This window comes from Mycteria americana, chromosome 3 (assembly GCF_035582795.1).
Source record: "Mycteria americana isolate JAX WOST 10 ecotype Jacksonville Zoo and Gardens chromosome 3, USCA_MyAme_1.0, whole genome shotgun sequence".
Lineage (NCBI taxonomy): Eukaryota > Metazoa > Chordata > Aves > Ciconiiformes > Ciconiidae > Mycteria > Mycteria americana.
In genome coordinates, this window is record NC_134367.1 from 129321148 (window position 1) to 129337970 (window position 16823).

Consider the following 16823-nt stretch of genomic DNA (forward strand, 5'->3'; position numbering starts at 1 on the left):
GTTACAAATTTGTATGTTGCATGTGTGTCAGAACAAAATCCACAACTGGAAACCTCTGTGCAGTTTCATCCCTTTGTAGTAATTCTGTAAGCCATAAACTGGTTTCATTTCAGAATTAAAACCTGTATTAATTTTAAGCTGAATAGAAGTGAGTTTGTCACTATCAGTATTTATTACACATCCACACAAAAAAGAGTTTTGAAATTTGACTGGTAAGCTGGCCAAGCAAGAGGAGGTGGGGACGGTTTGTATTCTAATTTCAAGCTGCAGGGCTCCCAGGTGTATTGTATAGGATTTCCTGTAATTTACAGGCAAAATAAGCAGTCTACAGGAAAATGTTTGCCACACTGTACATGTGTATTAATTACACAGCAGGATAAAATGATTTCTTTGTGACAGGAAGGGATGTGATCTACAGACAAACTATTAAACTGATGTGGAAACACAGACATTCTTCTGCCATTAAAAAGGGCTGCTGGATTGGGGTAAATAGAATTGGCAAGTGTCTTCTCACACTTTGTATTCCCAGGTCTGTGACTGGAGCGTATCACAATGTGCCAGGCTCCGTGGGTACAGGGGAAGGGAGATGTCTCCTTACAAACACACTCCGGGAACCTCGCTGTCTCGGCTATCCTGCAGGGGCTACTTCTGAACTAAGTTCCTCCGGGAGAAAGACCTCCCCCCTCCAGTGAGAAAGGAGGAATTTTACGATTTCAGGTGCGTATTGTTCAGTATCTCCCCAAGCATCGTATAATAATACAATTGAATTCTTACTAGGATCATCGGATAGATATCATTCTTTCACCTACCACTGAGCACTGCGAAAGCATCGCTTTTCATTACCACAGGTTAGTGCAATATGAAACTAGTTGGAGAGAGACAACACGGCACATCACAACCTCTCTTAAAAAAGATGAGGGAAATTCTTTTTAGATATGTAATCAAGGCTTGAGACATAAAGGGATATGAAAGGAATAAATAAAATATTCAGACTGCTTTTCTCAAGACCAAATTTCGTGTAACTGTACAGGCTTGTTCTCACTGCGAGATGAGCAATTCTTGTTACACTTGTGTTCAGATGCAATTTCTGAAACAGAACTTTTTTTTTTTTTTTGACTGGTATGAAGAAGAAATCTCACCCGCCACACGCCTTTCCCCAAAGAGCTGGGTTAGACTACATATGGTTGGCATTCAGGAGGAAGAAGCTCAGAAACGCAGTTTTGTTTGACTAAGGCATTCCTTAAAACACAAAAACCTCAAAGCAAAACTTCTACCCTTATTCATTGAACAACAAGGCCCGGATAGGGCTGAGGATCAGATTGCAGCAAGGCTTATCTGCAGATGACCTGTGGCATTTAATGATGTCCAATTTTACCGTTATGCATTTAGAAGGAACACTTCAACCGCACTCCAAGTTAGTATTTCACTCCAAGTTAGTATTTCTTTCCTCAGCTGAGGGGGAGGGCAGAACAACAGCTCTGCGCCAGGACATTAGGACAAGGCTGAAGAAAGGCACTCGCCCCTGCCTTTGGAAAGGTTCTTGCCTTTTTTCTCAACTAATGAAACAGAAGGCAAAGCCAAAAGACAAGAGGCGTATCACTTATAGGCTGAACAGCTGGATTGCCCAGTGAATCTGTATTTTAAAATGCTGTAAGGTCATCAGCTGTGGGAGCAAACCATCACAGATGTCTTCAAGATGAAATCTACCCATCTCCAGAAGAGATCATGCTCCTGCCAAGCACAAGTTTCTGGGTTCAATACTGTAGCAACTGGCTGAAATTTTATAACTTATAGCCAGAGTGCAGTGGGCTGTCCCCATGGAGGAGGAAAGGCCCTGGCCCAGGCAGGTCCCTGTGAAGGCCCTGCAGCCCGTGGGGAGGGGCGGCTTCCCGGGCTGGGCCGGGGACAAAGGCGCCGGGAGGACGAGGCCGGCTGGGCAGTGAGAGGGCTGGGCACCACCTCGGCGGGCCGGGGGCCGCCCGGGCGCCCTGGGCCAGCCGCAGCAGGGCTGCGCGGCCTCTCCGCGGGCTCAGCCCCCGCTTGGCACCGCGGCCGGGGGCAGGGGCAGGGAGAAGGCGGAGCCGGTGGCTGCGGTGCGCCGGGGGGACGTGGCCGCCGCCTCGGGGCTGCTCCGCCGCCAGCGGCCCTACCGAGCCCGCGGAGGAGGCCGCTGTCAGGCGGGAGCCGTGCAGCCCCCGGGCGAGGGCCCCCCCCCGGCCCTACCGCAGCCACACCGGCTCCCCGCCGACGCCGGGCCGGCCCCGGGGCTCTCGGGCGGCAGTGGAGAGGCGGGGGGGGGCGGCCCCCCGCCCCCCCCCCTTATTTTTGGCCTGAGCAGGCGGTAAGAGCGGGCTAGCCAGAAGCGTTTGAAGTTTAACAAGACAAGTGCAAGGTCCTGCACCCGGGACCAAGTAAGCAAAGGGCCCAGCACAGGCTGGGACTGTGTGGCTGGGGAGCAGCTGAGAGGGCGGCAGGGGTCCCGGTGGACAACAGGCTGAACACAGGCAGCACTGTGCCGCTGCAGCGACCAAGGCAAATCGGATCCCAGGCTGCATCCGCAGGGGCATTACTAATTGCAAAGGAGATGGGATCGTCCACCTCCACTCAGTGCTTGTCAGGCCACTCCTGGAGTACTGTGTCCAGTTCTGGTCCCCAGAATTCAAACAAGATGCGGACAGACTGGAGAGGGTCCCAAGCAGGGCCACAAAGATGACCAAAGGGCTGGAGAACCTGCCCTATGAGGAAAGACTGAAGGAGTTAAGTCTCTTCTCCCTGGAGAAGAGGAGGCTCGGGGGGGACCTCATCACAGTATTCCAGTCCTGAAAGGGCAGCTACAGGGAGGATGGAGGTTCTCTCTTCACAAGGAGCCAGATGGAGAAGACAAGGGGCAATGTGTACAAGTTGCTCCGGGAGAAGTTTCATCTCTATATAAGAAAAAATTTTTACAGTGAGAACAATCATTCACTGGAACAACCTCCCCAGGGACATGGTAGAGTCCCCATTTTTGGAGGTTTTCAAGATGCAATAGACAGGGTGCTAAGATAGTCTCAGCTAGGCTCCCTTTCCCACAAAAGGTTGGACCAGGTGATCTTTCAAGGTCCCTTCCAACCTGAGCCATTCTACGACCCTGTGATTCTCCCCAGCACAGGAGACAGGGAAGAGAACAAAAGACAGAATTTATTTGACCATGGCCAACATGGGTCAGTCAGTGGGCAGAGAGGGAAGTAAGAGTGGAGACAAGGCCGCAGTCACAGCTAAAGCATTACATGGACATTAGCACAGGAGCCATTCTCTGAGCTGTCTTTGCTGTATACCTGAGGACTGATGGCTTTGGTGTAGTGAGGGAGTAAATGACCTCTGGGCACTCCCTGGTTCAGTCCAGCTCTGCTGTGGGGACACCAGTACAGCCAAACTCTACAGAAAACAACATCTTTTTTATTTGGTATTAAGTTGGTAGGACACAAAATCTAGACCTGTGTTTAAATGCTGCAGCCCTTAATGGTCTCTACAATTTAATGAAACTTTAATAAAAGTGACTCTCACTGTTTCAGTTCAGTCCCTCTTTCTGCACGTAGAAATCCCTCCAAGGGGATTTCCAAGAAATCCCTCCAAGAATGCCCTCTGAGGCATTCTTCCCCTCCTCTTCAAGATAGGGGGGGGGGAAATCTTGCTGAAAATTTCTAGAGAAAATAGAGTTTAATTTCTTGGAGGTGTTTTGTTGACAAGAAAATAGAAAGCATGTGTCTCTGCTTCTCTTACTGTACTTCCAAGTAATGAAAGTATTTAAGGAGGTACAATTATGGTCTTGGCAAGCACCTGCGGCTCTTGGAACTGCTTTTTCACACTGAATAAACACTGCAGTTAATCTGTTTATGTTACACTGCACTGGAAAACTATCTCCAAGAAAAGGCTACAAGTATGTATTTTCCACTCCTTTCCTATGTTTTTAATGTTACATTAATAACTTGTTTAAATGATTTGATTCTTCTTTTTTATCTCTCTATTCACAAGACGGCCAGTCAAAAGCAGTTTTTAATTAACAAAGATATAAACCTAGGGATTACTGCGCTAGGTCAGACCAATGATCCATTCTGGTTTTGACAGTGGCCAACAGGAGATGCTTCAAAGCAATGTGTAGGAAGCACTGTAGTGAACAATAACAGCATAACTTCCTGCAGGGACCTGAGGTTCTTAACACACACATCTTACTGCTTGCATATGCACCCACTGTGAGGGTTTACATCCCTTCATTTAAACAAGTAAATATATATATGCATATAGACCGTTATCAGTATCTACATTCATGTCAAATCTTTGATTTCATGGGATTTTTAAACCTGTTCCTCCCTTAGAGTCAATTATATCTTGTGGCAGTAAGTTCTATAATTTAAATAAGCAGTCTGTGAAAAACAAATGAACAAAAAAGCCCCCAAAGCGCAAACTACCTGGTTTAAAAAGCAACCTTGTTAGAATGAGGGGAGAGCATACAAGCCTACCCACTGCCTGCCATCCACGCCTCTCACATCCCCACAGCACCTGTGGTTATTGCATGAGGGATATTACAGGGTACGGTATCTGGGCTTATCCCCCTCGGTATCAGGTTATGTGTCAATGGGCTGTGAATTTGCCTAATCCCCTTTTGTTGATATTGTGTGCTCCCACAACTGCCTTGCATCACTAACGGCTTTGTAAATAAGTTCCCTCCTTTTATCTATTTTCAGACAATCTCTTACCAAATATAGAGTGCCTCCTAGCTCTTGTACTGCAGGATTTGATGGATTGTCCTTCTGCTTTCACCTCATCATCCACTAGCTTTGTAAAACTCAGTCTTTTCCCCTTCTCAGCCTTCTCCAAATGGAGGAGTCCCAGCTTGTCTAGTTTCTCCTCATAAATGCAAGTGCTCCATCCCTTTAACTGCATTATTTACCCTTTCTCTGGACCATTTCTAATTGCACTGTGTCCTTCTTGAGATGCAGAGACCAGAACCGTGCATAGCATGGCATTTTTATTGTAATCCTGATTAAATATACTACAATACTTTTGATTCCTTAGCACCTATGTGCCCTATGCATGGACATTTCAGCTGGGTTTATGCATGAACAGGGGACACAGCATTGAAAAACTCCCTGTTCCATGACCAGTCCCTTGGATCAGTTGGAACCTGCAGGAACCCAGAGACCAAAGGTGCAGCTGGTCTGCGAACGATTTTCTCTCAGAATATGGCTTGCCAACACAGTAGAGGTCTAGTACAAGGCAACTTTGAATGTGGACAATGCAAGTCATCAGAACAGACTAAAGTTACTATTTTGTACATATTACAACAGAGCTAAGCCATACTTGCCACAAACGTGCAATGTAAAGCAGAGCCCTTAGCTGCAGTATGGTCCATGGAGACTGCTTGAGTCATGGTAATATCTGATAGGAAGTTTTACTCTGCAAATGTTGATACTCATGATGCCTGTATGGCCTCAGTACCTGCTGCCTGTAACAAACCTCTCGCAAGGAGAAACACTCTGAGAGCTGTATAGGAACCCAACACATGGTCTGAAAAGCAGAGGTCATCTTCTGCCTGCTGTCTAAATTAAAGAGAGCAATGGCTGGTTCAAATTGCCCAGTGCTAAGGTTGGCTTACTGTATTGCCTGGGGAGCAAAACCATCAGCAGCTGTCAGTAGCAGGCGGTATAGACAAAGAGGCTCTGCTCCTCTCTACTCACTTTGTAACTCCCTGGATATGGCCTTAATATTCACGTTAAAAAACACACAAACTCATCCTTTGTTCCTGCTCTGAACTACAACTACAAACTATGAGCAAATCTTGAGAAGATTACACAAATGCTACAAGTTAGCCAGTGGATGCTGAGCCTTGAAAGAGAATCGCTGTGTCCTGCCCTGCTGCTATTAGATCCTAGAAAAAGTGGCTAAGAATTTGAAAACATGGCTAGAAGATTTTCTTTTCAAGTCCATAAAGCTGTACGCTTCATCTTTTTCTCCCATTTTAGGCCCAAATCCTACAGTTTCATTTGAGGATAAAGTCAGAAGTCAGTAAGAGCCCTTCTATTGACTTCAGTTGGCATTGTATTGGGACTGGTGTTTTTAAAATCATAACAGCACAAGGAGGTAAAAACTGTGTGTCCATAAGGTTAAAGAAAAGTGTGCGTGTTTAAAACATTGACGAAATTGTTCTGAGAACAATTCATCTTTCTGAAAATATGAACCTTATGATGCTGCCAAGGTCAGGGAGAGCTGTGATAATTTAGTGCGTAAGTGCTAGTCATACAGCACAATGCCACATTATTTAATTTTGTAACACATTCATACAACTGCCTGACAATAGCCATGGACGTTAACACTACCTGTGGGCTGAGGTCAAGGCAACGTAGTTTAACGTTAAAACAAAAGAGCTAATTGGATTCCTGTTCAAGTTCTAGCTTATTATGTGATCGGAGTTACTTTTCTTCTTTCTGCCTCGATCAGCTCATCTGGAAAGGAGGACCACAGTGTGACTCAAGACTGAAATGTGAAAGAAAAATGCAGTGCATATGCCTGGCTTATTTGGCCATTCTTCCTAATTTCTCTGCCCCTTTTTTTGCCATTCAACTCTGGTTTGGGAATTCCAGGCCATTTCCCTTGGAGAGCAGAAACGCAGCTCACCTTGTGAAATGGGAAGGACTAATATTAAAAAGGAGAAGCCATCTTCAGCTGTAAAAAGTAGTGGTCTTGCTAATGCCAAAATTAATAATACAGATATATTTGGGGCTTACACTTCATTCTTACAACTGGAGTGCACAGAATATTTTATAAATAAGACTACATCACATACCCAAAATCTTATAGACAAATAAGCGCTATCTGCTTTCCACAGAAGAGAAGCATAAACACAGAGCAGTTAAATGAGCAATACAAGGAGACTGAAGAAATTCAAGACTGAAAAAACAAAACCCCAGAAATCTTGCCTCCTTGTTTCTAAACTCATGAAAAAGACTTTTCTCTCAAAATATGGGATTAAATAATTTAATTAAAGACATAACCTTGTTTTATATTAAATTGCATGTAAAGCTCTCTTCTGTTTGCAGAGGAGCTGAGAGTCACCCTCTGAAATGGCTGTTGTATAGTGTGACTTTCAAAATAATACCCTTTCAGTGCACAAAAGGAGAGAGCAAAAGATATATGTCCTCTGGCTCAACGTGTATGGTTGTCTCCAAGGAGTTCATACAGATGATCAGACCACAAACTGTCAAATGCACAGGAGTGGGGATGTCAGGAGGGAGAACAGTCCCGGCTCAAAACTAGAACACACTCAATTGCCATCAAACTTCAAGAAGGAAGAACCGGCGAACCCCCCACATCACACATCCTTCGCACCGCCCGGGTGCAGAGCTGTGCCCCAGTAATCCTGAGTTTTGAGCTGCAGCCTTTCCCTTTGGAAGTCCTCCCCCTCCCTAGTCCCCTCACACACAGAGCTGCCCACAATTCCCTGAGCAGCGAATGCCTTAGTTTTATTTTTGGGAAGGACCACTGCAGGGTTCGTCCCTGTATGCACAAACTGATAAACAGGCAGATTCAGTCCCCGCAGGCTAAACTTAAGTTCCCTCTGCAGATGTATTTTTGTTATAAGCTGTGGCACACTGTTGTGCCATGTAAAAAATGTAGTTATTCAAAGAAGTGGTTTTAAGTTCAAAGATAATGTCATGATCATTTGGAATATAAGCATGAGCAACGCACTCACAGATACACTTTCTGTCTCCCTACATCCCTCTCTCAGCCGTAGGCAGGGTGGTAATATATAAAGAGAGAGCAGGTGGGATTTTTTTTAGGTGGGGAAGAAAAAGACTTCTAGCTCTAAAGCTAAGTTCACTGCCTATCCCACATCTTGGAAATGAAACAAAAATGTCTCATGAATTGAGCAGGCATGCTGCAAAATAAAAAGAAACAATAGCCTGCAGATAAACACAGGAAATTCACTGATTAAAATGCAGGATTTTATTTCAAAAGAATTTGGGCAGAGTCTCCATTTTTCCCGACTGCTTCTATCACCTGTATGAAGGGGCGCTGGACTTACACATGCAAAAGCCATTTATCCACTTATATTTGGTATCTGGCAAGGGCTGAGTCCTCAAAGAGCTCAGAAATAAGTAGCTTTCAGGTTGGCACCTACCTAAATAGCCTCACTTGCTATATGTAAATGGTCTCTGTGGCCATAGAGATTTTGCTGAAGGCATTTGCTCTATGCATGTAACTCTGACACTGTTCAGAAGAACGGGGTTAGGACTCTGATCTCCCTGTGTAGTCAGAGAAGAGGGATAAGCCCCATAAGTGGGATGAGAAAGAGGTTGGAGGACTAATGCAATGATTTAACATGCTTTCTGTGAGCAGGCAGTCCCAACGTCTGAACTTCAGCCTCTGATAGTCCATTCCCTGGCTGCTACGTTTTACAAAATGCCTAAGAAAAACACTTTGCACATCATCTTCTGCACATCAGCAGTGTAAGACAATTAATCAGGGATTGCAGTGCCACGTCATAAATCATGGCACCTGGTGTCACTGACACTTGAAAGACAAAATGTGAGAATCTGTCTATAACGATATCCTTTAACTCAGGCAAAATCACTTTGGCCTTTCAGTGTGTTTGCGAACGCCATTGCTGGCAGCCCAAATGGCCCTGCTTCAGGGTCTGATCCCGATCTCGCTGATTTGGTCATGCATATTAACTTAGACATTTTACTGTGATAAATGGTCACATATGTAAAATCAAAATGGAGCCTTCAGCAGACTTTTTACAATAGCACAGGAAAATAACCTCCCTACTACTTATTCCATTATCACAGACTAATTGGAAGACCTGGAAAAGTCCCTCCACGTCATTAGCTGCCTACGAGATGAGAGCGCTGCAGCAGATTCAATTCTTCACCACGATGGCTATCGTAACGCAGGAGGGATCTCAAGTCCAGGCTGTAAGTTTACCACTCCCCTTGCACAAGAGATGCACAGTGGTGAAATATCCCCAAAACGGGATTAAACAATTATGTTCAGAAACACAAACACATAGAGACCTCCCACTAACTCAGCAGATTCTTTTGAAAGTTGGCACTGTCAAAACAAACACAGTCGCCTGTAGCACCCTTCCACCGCTCCTGCTGACAGCGCTAGTGAGGAGGAGGAGGTGCTGAGTACTTTGTTATTATGAGGAGGAGGATAGTGTTGGGAAAGGTGTTGAGTTTGACACAGAAGTATCAAGAGCAGGAAAGCGAAAGTCAAGGAAATCAGCCTTGTGCCATCTAAAATTGCTCTGGCACTAAACCTACAAAAATCAATGACTCTGCTTTCACAGTAGTTTTCACATGATCCTGAGGGAGCGTACAGCACGAGTTGCACCAGATGGAAAGTCACTGGAAGTAGAGAGTGAGACAGGAGCAACGTTGGTATCTATCAGCTACATCAAATGCAGAATTCACAAACAGTAATTAGGGCTATTCACGTCTATCCCTGCCTTCTACGTCTGCTGTATCAGTGTGGAGGGAGAGACAACACAGAGAGAAAACAGACGTGTTATAAATATATCTGCAGGTAGTAAAAGGATTGTTTATAGTCTTATGTATTTGTGCCTTTTATCTGAGTAAAAATTTGGTAATACAACAGTCTGAATTTTAGGTTAGAAGTTATTTTTCCCTGGTTCCACCTTTTCAAACCCATTTCATCACAGCAGCTTGTCTTCTTCTGCCCTCCCTGACAAAAACACCCCTTCCCACGCCACATTTAAAACCTTCTCACAAAGGAAACTGAAGGAAAATAATTTTTGTGCAACTTATCCATCTTTCAAAGCAGCTTCTGGCAGAAGGGAGCTGAGAGTGATGAGTCCATAGAATAATAAATAATAACAATATTGAGCAGTTTTGCAGAGCAAATATACATTGAAAAACTTTCCCTCTTGAGGGCCTGACATTATTAATTTGTTCTCCAAATACGCTAGCAAGGGGAGTCAGCCCATTTTTACAGACAGGGAAAGTGAACATATAGATTTCAATAATTGTTTAAGACGCAGAGGAGTCAGTTCCAGAACCTGGGCTCACAGGAGATTACAGTCCATATCCATGGCAAAATTTGGGCAGAGCCCTGCCACCACAATAATTGCTATCGGCCAGTGACGCACGCTTGGGGTTTTTGACACCTGTGAATAATATCCTCCCTGAACTGGCCTTCCCTGTGGTCCAGAAGGAGCATGTCCTAGGCTTTAAGAAGCAGCATGTCCTAGGCTTTAAGAAGCAGCAAAGGCTCAACAGAAGTTCCTGTAATTATTGATGACAGAAGTATTTCTAAGCCCTTCCCAGCTTCTGCTTAAAAGGGTTCAAACTCATACTAATCTACTGCCTAAGTAATATGTGACATCCAAGCAACCCATTTTGAGTTGCACAGACACCCATCTGGGACATCTTTTCCCAGCTGTTCCCCTGTGGAACAGCAGCACTTCTTTATTTTTTACCATGAGAACTCTGTTTTCAGCCCCATTACTGCACAGCAGAGATTTCAGATGAATTGAGGGGAGGGGGAGAAGACCTGAACTGACTTGCTGTATCCACATGAAATGGTTAGTGAATGACCTTGTGTCCAACCTTCTAACATCTAAGACAAAAGCATGGAAAAGCTGAACAAAGGAAAGCCAGAAAGCTCACTGAACAGGGGGTGTATGGGGGTGTGCGGGTGTTGTTTGTTTGCATAGAGATAGAAATTGAGGTTGATAAGCAGCCAGCTTAATTTTATGCCTCTTCCTGTTTTATAGTACTTGTAGCAGAGTCACAAAAGTAACAACAATTTCCAGGACCAGCACAACACCAATAGCAGGTCAAAATCTTGCTTGCCATACTCACACTAATGAGCTCTCAAAAATCAATGGATTTAGGGATTCCTGTGCAGACAAACATCACTTGCCCCAGGTTCCCCTGATAATGGCTTGGTGATGAAACCAACCTTCATCCTCCCTTTTCCTTATAGGATTCCTTATGAGCCAGATTATCATGCAAAAGTAACCCAGGCAGAGGGATGGCCTTTCTGTGTTACCTCCTGCTTGCTCTAGGCAATTGCTTGCACTGGCACACCAGTATGATATGGCACATGCTGATGCTAGGGCTGTTGCTCTTGCTTTTTAGAGCTATTGATTTCCTGCCCTTTCTTGTAAAGGATTCTGTGAACTGGAAGCAGTTAAAGGTTAACTGCAAAGATTTCATTAAAAAGAATATTTTAAAATTGTTTAAGATCCTAAATCATTAGTAGTTAAATGCCTACACCTAAGAATTGCACTGAAATGTATGTCTTTAGGCAACGACGTTCCAAGAGTTACCTGCCAATGTGAGTGCCCCAGATTCTGCTCACTCTGCTACAGCTCGGCACCCGCAGGCGGCCCCCAGCTCTGCGTCAGGCCCTGGCAGTAGTGCTGGCTGTCACGGGGGAACCTCTGCTTGGGATCTCACTAATAAGAGGAAGAAGAAATGGGTTTTACCAGCTGGCAGAGCCTTAAAGTAATCGAAGTCTGGCATTTTGGTGAGAATGAAAAGTCAGAAGGAGATGCTGGGAGAAGGGGAAAACATGTCTCTACCAGCACTCCTATCCCTGGCATCTGTATGAATGAGTAAGATTAGGAAGACATGAGTCTAACCCTGTGGTAGAGAGACAGCATCTCCGCTAGTCAACATCAACAACTCCTGGTGGGGTGCCTGGGGGAAAGGGCTGGCGAGAAGCAAAAGAAACATTAAAGGGACAATATGCACTCAACACTCCTGCCAGAGGGTAAGAGAAGTGAGGAGAAGGATTGCTGCCCAAAATACAGTGCGCACATATGCATGTGGAGGGGGAGTTTACATACATCTTGTTTACAAGCTGTAACATTATAAACTGACATTTCTGTTATTGTGGTTGTGTTTCCCCATTTATGCTCCTTTTTTCTCAGCTGCATTTTCTCTGCTTTGTGCACAAACTTAGGCCTTAGCAAAAGAGGGAAGTTTGCTGCCTGAGAGCACCAAGGGGAGCCATTTCGCTCACCTGGGGATCTACGCAAGTATGTGCGTTTGTTAATTTTAGGAGGAACCTCCTGACATCCAAACCCAGCATCCACTGCTGCCAACAGCACCTGGCAGAAGGGCTACATCCTGCGCATCCTTTGGCAGTTTTTCTGTGAAGCGGCTACAACAGAGCTACAGTACAGATGGCCCTTCATTTGGGGGTGTTTGGATCCAGACCCTCCATTTGGGTCTGTCTGAAGGGAAACTGCTTTCAAGATACACAAATATTTTGTTTTTAAAGCTATACAGACATGGCTCAACTAATTTCCCTTTTCTTCTCCAGCGCGAGTTCCACCTGTCATTCAGGTAATGCAAAGGCTTCCCCTACAGTAGCCAAAAAATTCTCTACTTCTTTCAGCTCTACATCACCACCCAAACACTAACTCTGGGGACACAGCCAAGGGGACAGGCTGTAAGGGCAGGGTACCTGTACTGAGTTTGCGTGGCAAGGTCTGGGTAGTGGCGGGGCTACAGGGGTAGTTTCTGTGAGAAGCTACCCTATGTCCAATAGAGCCAATGCCAGCCGGCTCCAAGACAGACCCGCCGCTGGCCAAGGGCGAGCCCATCAGCGACGGTTGTAGCACCTCTGTGATAACATATTTAAGAAGGGGGAGAAAAAAAACCTGCACAACTGCAGCCAGAGAGAGGAGTGAGAATACGTGAGAAAAACAACTCTGCAGACACCAAGGTCAGTGAAGAAGGAGGGGGAGGAGGTGCTCCAGGCGCCAGAGCAGAGATTCCCCTGCAGCCCGTGGTGAAGCCCATGGTGAGGCAGGCTGTCCCCCTGCAGCCCATGGAGGTCTACGGTGGAGCAGATAACCACCTGCAGCCCGTGGAGGACCCCACGCCGGAGCAGGTGGATGCCCGAAGGAAGCTGTGACCCTGTGGGAAGCCCACACTGGAGCAGGCTCCTGGCAGGACCTGTGGATCCGTGGACAGAGGAGGCCACACTGGAGCAGGTTTTCTGGCAGGACTTGTGACCCCGTGGGGGACCCATGCTGGAGCAGTCTGTTCCTGAAGGACTGCACCCCGTGGAAGGGACCCACACTGGAGCAGTTCGTGAAGAACTGTAGCCTGTGGGAAGGACTCACATTGGAGAAGTTTGTGGAGGACTGTCTCCTGTGGGAGGGACCCCACGCTGGACCAGGGGAAGAGTGTGAGAGGAGTCCTCCCCCTGAGGAGAAAGGAGCAGCAGAAACAACGTGCGATGAACTGACCACAACCCCCATTCCCCGTCCTCCTGCGCCACTGGGGAGGAGGAGGTAGAGAAATCAGGAATAAAGATGAGCCTAGGAAGAAGGGAGGGGTGGGGGGAAGGTGTTTTTAAGATTTGGTTTTATTTCTCATTATCCTACTCTGATTAGATTGGTAATAAATTAAACTAATTTCCCGAAGTCGAGTCTGTTTTGCCCATGACAGTAATTGGCGAGTGATCTCCCTGTCCTTATCTTGACCTACGAGCCTTTTGTTATGCATTTTCTCTCCCCTGTCTGGCTGAGGAGGGGGAGTGATAGAGCGGCTTGGTGGGCACCTGGTGTCCAGCCAGGGTCAACCCACCAGATCACCCCAGCAGCCTCGGGGGGCTGAAGTTCACTTGGGGACACTGAAATGAAATGCTGCTCTATGCTGGGGCTTAACCAGCCCTGTACTGGTGGATTTGAGGAGGAGCAGAAATGAGGGGCATGATGTGATATGTGAAACATACCCAGTAGGATCTATCCCCCGCAAAGGATCCAGCCACAATAAGTTCATTCAGTCTTCTTAGTCATTCAAGTACTTTCAGCATTATTTTTTAAAGATTTGTTCTACCTCCTAAAGAATTGCTTTTCGATGCAAAAGCAGAATGAGGAATACATCTTCTCTTTCCCTGCTGAATCCAACTTTGAAAAACATAATGCTTCTCATCTTAGTTCCTCCCCAAGTCAAAATAAGCCAACCAAATCCTGCAGTATACCTATCAATACAAACAAAAGATGCAGAGGTGGTTTTTTGTAGCAGAAATAAACACAGTTTAAGGAATGGTTTTCCTTTCATGACAGCTTAAGGTCCTTCAAACTTGACAGAATTGATTACTGAATCAAAGCAAAGGAAGGCAGAGAATGGAGTTTTCTTGCATACACCTGTAATGTTATACACTGCGTGCTACAGGGAAGGAAGTGAAATGCTTGAGCTATCAGTAAGGAAAACCCAGAGAGGAAAAAGAAGAAGGGATATCTTGGGATTAGCTTTAGCGTAACATCCTGCAGTATGTTTACTTTTCTTTTCTTCTCCATCTCGTATTTCTTCATGGGATCAGTCCCCAGCCCTGCAGACCCTCCCAGGAGTACAATGCCCCTTTCGTGTATTGTACGAGTGGCACTGAGAGTACGGCAGCTTCAAAACATAAAAGGAAAAAAAGAGTCTCCCTCAACGCCATCATCATTTTTAAAAAAGGCAATTGATGTCGCCTGAAGCAGCAGCTATGAAGCCCAATTATACCACATTTCATTCAAGTGTCAAAAATTGGAATAATAATAACCAACAACGAGGAGCATATATAGGAAATGATGCTGCCATGTTCTTTTGTTTTGGCCACGCGTTTTCATAAATTCATGCTTCGAGCAGACCCAGTGCCACATTCCTTCAAGGACTTTCTTGTTCGCTATTGTTTTCAGTTCTTAACAATTGGCTTCCCTGACTACTTTCCTCGTGTTGACAGTCGCTCACAGAGCCTCCATATGCTCTCACTACTTGGGTAGTCAATCATTTGTGAATTAGCTACCCAATCAAATATCTACAAGAGAGGCTGGTAGTGTTTATTCATTGCTGGTGTTTTGAGTGAGTGTATTGCTTGCAAAAGGTGTCAGATTAAACACGCAGAAATGAATTTATTCACAGAATACGGATTGCATAGTCGGAAGCAGAGAGACAAGCACTGGCCCGAGTTCACACTGGGTATCTGTTGGGTTTTTTTCCTTTGTTTTATTGTGATTTAGACCGTGCCTGAGGTAAGATGTCCCTGGACTCAGGAAGACTTCAGCCACCTGCTTACTTAAAATGGGATATTTGGAAAGAGGCCGGAATCTTGGCTGGAAGCAAGACAGCAGCTCCAGGGGCTGCCTCAGTGTGGAGGACAGAAAGGTTAAAGCAATCAAAGACATCCTGATGGCATGTCTTTCTCATCTTAGATCATGGAGGTGCATACTGCAGCCCTGCGAAACACAGTCCTCTTTGCATCAGCAATATTCCTGCATTCCCAGCTGCGTGGATGGAGCCTTCATAACCCCTTGACAAAGAACACAAGAAGCACTTGTGTGTGATGCTATGTATGATCTCAGACAAAAGCAGTCCTTCTTTTAAGATCTCCCTCAAAACACCAACACAATACTTTCCTTAGCTGTCATTTTGGGGGAATTTAAAGGCATTTTAATACTGGCCAACACAGCCTAAAACAAACAATGCCAACCTGCAGAAGAGCCAAGCTTTCATACAGCAGAGTCGTTCCAAATCAGGATTTTCATTTGCCCATCAGAGACACTGCCTAATTCAGACCTGGACACAAACCTTCACAGGGCTTAAATACACAACTCAGGTGAACTTGCCTCCTTTTATAAGAAAATGGCAAACAAGTTGAGGTAACGAGGCTGTGTTTGGTGATCTCACTTTACAGCCCTTGTTTATGCTAAAAGATGACTAACATGTATATCCACAGGGGTTCCACTGTCACCTTTACTTGACTTTAGAGATTACCACTAATCTATTTATAAGCAAAAAAAATATTTTAACTGCCAGTCCAAAGAAAATGTCACTAGTGATGAGAGAATCGAGCTGATTTCTTTTCTTCTCATGAATCATTGTCACAATAAAGGGTCTGTGTGACAACTCTGCCCTTAGAAATCATTGAAAAACCCAATTCCTTTGAAATTATGAGTTGGTTGGTCCTTATATTGATAGTACTTGGTGACGATGACAGTGATGCACAGGAAGAAACGTAACTTAGCTGCTTGTCATAGTTCTTACTTCAGCTGACTTCCAGCAGCATTTACTATTCTGTATTAATAGAAATTAAAATATTAAACACTTACTCATTAAGGTATGCAGATATGATTCACAGGGAACTAGTAAGAAAATGCTATTTTTAAGTGGAGATATTACAGTGAAGAATACTTCAAGTTAGAGCTTCCCAGAAGAAAGATAAAGTACTTGTTTATTCAGTGTCAGTTGGAATAACAAAAATTTGTTTTATTGGTAATAGTACATCAATACATATTAGGCCAATGGCAATTTTCCTAAAGTTTTCCCTTCTTCAGAATTCATGAAAGAAATTTAAAACACTCAAGGCAAATGTTCAGTACTAGGGACAGTAATGTAAAGAATCAAAGTGGAACTACCTGGATTGTACATTAAATAAAAGGCAGAGAATGAGCACTGAGTGAATTTTTATATGTTCACATTACAACAAACTAGTCAAAGATTCTGACCTCTGGCACTGGAGAAATCTTCCCAGTTTTGATATTTTCAATAAAATAATTCCCAAGAGGGCTGGAAAAAACACTCTCTCTCTCTCTCTCTCTTTTTCTTTCAATAAAATGAGACCCCATCTGTATTATGAAAAAGAATACTAATAATTTGATAGTGTTCTGAAGTAGCTTTTATAAAGCTTTTGCTTGGGATTTAATATTGCCCAGGAAGTCCATCAGATTTTCACGGCTTTGCTGGAGAAAGAAATGTGCAGCATTGAGTGTCAGCTCCTAGCTCATGCAGTCAACATCAGCAAAGGTAACGCTGAAGGTG